Source organism: Muntiacus reevesi, chromosome 16, assembly GCF_963930625.1.
Source record: "Muntiacus reevesi chromosome 16, mMunRee1.1, whole genome shotgun sequence".
Taxonomy (NCBI): domain Eukaryota; kingdom Metazoa; phylum Chordata; class Mammalia; order Artiodactyla; family Cervidae; genus Muntiacus; species Muntiacus reevesi.
Window position 1 is genome coordinate 33756103 of NC_089264.1, and position 4533 is coordinate 33760635.

At 36.8% G+C, this 4533-nt stretch overlaps 1 pseudogene; it reads left to right on the forward strand.

Annotated features, from left to right (window-relative positions):
• The first annotated feature begins 296 nt into the window (after nucleotides 1-296).
• Nucleotides 297-996, forward strand: LOC136148076 (protein PBDC1 pseudogene; annotated as a pseudogene).
• Nucleotides 997-4533: the final 3537 nt, after the last annotated feature.

Genomic DNA, 4533 nt, shown 5'->3' on the forward strand with positions numbered 1-4533 from the left:
GGTGAAGTGCATGTTCTTTCTAAACAGGATGGCTGATGCTCAGCTCCAACTCTGTAGGAATACAGCCCAGTCTCCACATTCTACATCTTCCAGTATTCCATGAGAAGCCAGGAATATCTTTGTTTTTGCCTTTTGTTAATTTCAGCTTTATTGAGGTATAATTGTCATATAAAATAATAAAATAAAGTGTACATCATGGTACATGTGCATACACAGTGAAAGGATTCCCTCAACTAGTTAATTAACACATCCATCGCATTTTCGGAGAAGTGGGACCACGCTTTGTGGGCTGCAGCATGGAGTCGACCGGTGGGACTGAGGAGTTGGCTTCCGGGGAACTGGTGTCAGTGGCACATGCTCTTTCTCTCCCAGCCAAGTCTTATGGCAACGATCCTGATATCGAGATGGCTTGGGCCATGAGAGCAACGCAGCATGCTGAAATCTACTACAAACTGATTTCATCAGTTGACCCACAGTTTCTGAAACTCACCAAAGTGGATGACCAAATCTATTCTGAGTTTCGGGAAAATTTTAAGAATCTCAGGATAGATATACTGGATCCAGAAGAGCTCAAATCAGAATCAGCTAAAGAGAAGTGGAGGCCATTCTGCTTGAAGTTCGATGGGATTGTGGAAGACTTCAACTATGGTATTTTGCTGCGACTGAACTGTTCACAGGGCTACACTGCAGAAAACACCATCTTTGCACCCAGGATACAATTTTTTGCCATTGAAATTGCTCGGAATCGAGAAGGTTATAACAAAGCAGTTTATACTGGTATTAAGGACAAAGAAGAGAAAGAAGCAGCAAAGGAGTAGACAAAGGAGCCAACAGCAGAGAAGAAGAAAAAGGAGCCAACAGAGAAGGAGAAAAAGAGAAAGAAGCCTACAAAGAAATCAACAAAAGTAGTGAAACAACTATGTGAGGTAGTCAGGGAACAGTACTCTAGAAGGTATGATTCAAGTGAGTCTGCAAGTACCATGTTGCTACTTGCACAGGTCCCTATGGTCAAATGTATTAATATCTCCTTTTTCAGTGGGAGGATATGCAGAAGGACATCTTTCTGGCCTAATTATCAGAAACTGCAGTGACTGTTCTCTTGTGCGAACTGACTTGAAGACTATTAGTGGGGTCTTAATTGATGGTTTGTTGGTTCTCATCACCAGTCAAGTAAGAAATTTTGTAAATAAATTTCTTTTGGTTCTTAAAAAAAAAAAAATCCATCACTTCAAATATTCTCATGTATTTCTTTTTTTTTTCTTTTTGGTGAAAACATTTCAGTTCTACTCTCTTTGCAAATTTCAATTATATAATTCAGTGTTATCAATTATAGTCACCACATTTTTCATTAGATTCTCAGATCCATTCTTAAAGTTGGAAGTTTATGTCCTTTTACCAAAGTTCCCTGTTTTCTGCATCCCCCAGCCTCTTTTCTAATTTTTTGCTCATCATTTCTATGAGTTTAATTTTTTTTTCAGATTCTATACATATATGATCTCATGCAGTATTTTATCTTTATCTGCCTGGCTTATTTCACTTAGCATAACTCCCTCGGGGAGGTCCATCCATATTGTTATAAATGTCAGGATTTCCTTTTTTCATGGCCAAATAATATGCCATTGTGTGTGATGTATGTATGACATCTTCTTTATCTATTAATATTTGTGGGTTGATGGACACAGGTGGTTTCTATATCTCAGCTATTGTGAAAAATGTTCAATGAACATTGGAGTACAGATATTTCTTTGATATCCTGTTTTAATTTTCTTTGAATGTAAATCCAGAAGTGGGATTATTGAATCATGTGAAAATTTCTGGATTATATATTTTTCTTTAGTAGTAGTAAGTAATATAATTTAAAAACAATCCCATACACACCAAAAAAAATAAAAATCCTAGACAAACAAACCTTGAAAACCAAACTAAATACATCAGTGGACTCAATGTGACCACAGCTGCCAATTTGTGACATCCAGTTCAATATCTAATTTTCTTAATCCTGGAGGAATTAAAAATGCATTTTGCTTTATCTTCCTAAAAACATTTTTGAAAAACAACTCCTACTCTTTAAGTGGTCAGGGCTTTTGAAGAACAGAATAGAATCGTCTCAGGATACAAGGGTAGAGAAACTTCCTTTAAATTTGAAGGATTTAAAGGAAGAAAGTGGCACAAACGCAGAAATGAATTGTTCCCTCCCAGACAGACAGACCCAGAGGAGGCAGGTTTCCAAACGGCAGAGTCCTTCTATTGGCCCTAGAGTCATGTTATTTCCAGTAGATGACTGGGCTGACTGGATGGATGGATGGATGTTTATGAAATGAACACCAAAAAAGTGGAGCACCCTATCCTCGGGGGGACTACGTGGACTTGACCACCATAGTCTCAGGGGTAACCACTCTGGGCTTCAATCTAGAGGCCAGTTTCTAATTTTCTTCAATTATAAAAGTGGAGGGATTTCTAATAGTCTGTGCTTACCTTTCTCCCATGGTGGTAGAATTTTTAGTGAGGTGCCCATCAGTAACAACTCCTACTAAGTTTCTTTGCCACTAGATATAGCACTATGCCCACCTTCTGGTCATTAAAGAATTATGTGTACAACCTTAAGGTCATCCCCATAAAAGAAGTTGACCAGATTTTCCCTCTTCCTTTTCTTTAGTTGGAATGTGGGCATTGGGATCAAGAAATGAAAACCTTGAGTCAAGAAAAGTAAATCAGTGACACAGAAGGTGATCCTACCAACTCCTGCCACCTACTAAGAAGTTTATGTAAGAAAGAAACATTTCTAACTTGCGCAAGGCACTGAATTTACAGGTCTCTTTGTTAATTTAGCCTAACATTTTTGCTAATGAATTCAAGAGGTCTTAGAGTTTTTATAAGAACCCAAGCGAATACCTTATCTGCCTCCCATTCACCCCCATAAAAGGAAAAAAGGCAGGATTGACTCATGCCTAATTACAAAGGCAAAGAGGATGGAGTCAGTATAAAATGTAATTTAATTTAGAAAAATATTTTACATGCTCAAATGTTATGGAATAATTCATGTTGATTACATGTTTTTGCCACTGAAAGAAGAATAAAACTGAATGTTTATCTTGGCATTCCAGCCTTGAAGTGTTTTCTTTGATGTCCACCACAACTGAAGCCTGATTACTTGGGAATATTTGCCATGAGGATAATGAAAGTTTTCCCACAATGAATCTATTGTTACATATAAAGGAATATCATATATATGTTTTATAAGTGATGGTAACTTTTTTGGATGATGTACTGACCATGATTTGATTACATTGTGCTTTGATTAATTTGGACTGCGGCCTGAAATTTTTCTGACAACAAACCTTTAAAAGAAGATAATTTCTCAACAGTAAATTTAGGCACATGGATTTTGTTTTTTAACCACTCACTTCATCATACTTAATCTTTTTTCATTCTTCTTTTCAAAATAATACTCAAAATTATTTTATTTAATAGAATAAGGAAATACCAATATGGGAAAATAGGTAAAAACCCAGTTCAGTAAAAGAAACTGGTGAGATATAAGAGATTATCAATATTCATGACAATCTCAGCTTATTATTATATGTATCATTTATGAGGACAGGCCTCAAAGGTACAATTAAATCCAATACATATTAGAATGAACATCAACAATCCCTTTAATATATTGTACAACCCTTAATTTATAATTGATAAGGGATTCTCTGGTAGTTCAGCTGGTAAATAATCCACCTGCAATGCAGGAGACCCCAGTTTGATTCCTGGGTGGGGAAGATCCCCTGGAGAAGGGATAGGCTACCCACTTTAGTATTCTTGGGCTTCCCTGGTTGCTCAGCTGGGAAAGAATCCATCTGCAATGTGGGAGACCTGGGTTTGATCCCTGGATTGGAAAGATCCCCTGGAGAAGTGAACAGATACCCACTCCAGTATTCTGGCCAGGAGAATTACATATTCCACTGTATAGTCCATGGGGTCACAAAGTCAGACACGATGAGTGACTTTCACTAACCCTTAATAGCAACAAAATATTGCAGGGAATTTTGTTAAAGCCTAGGGCACATTTCTCTTTACAGAAAAATAAAATCCAGGGTCAATTTCCTTTTTCTAGCCTATATCAAGATACATTTTAAAAAATCAAGCAATTCTTCTATTTTAACAAATACATAAGTGAACGCTCAAAGCCTGTGCTGAGAGTGATTAAAAAAGTAATCTGTGTCAAAACATTTTCAATGGCTGACAGTGTGTCCTGCATTCCTTGAAGTTGTTCATAGTCCTGTGATCTGGGAGAGCCTTACATAACAAGCATCTTTCCCAGAAAGCCTTCATTAACATCTGTGGAATAAATTAATGTGTGAGGAGAGGAATAAATGAACACCAGACAAATATTAACAAGTTAAAACATTAACCACCTAGATGTAGCAACTGACCTTGGTTGAATTATTTTGTTTACTTATATTCTTATTAAAATTTATCTCAAAATGTGGAGACCATTTGCAAGTTTGCCAGGAAAAGTGTCAGATATCACTACTTCTGAGT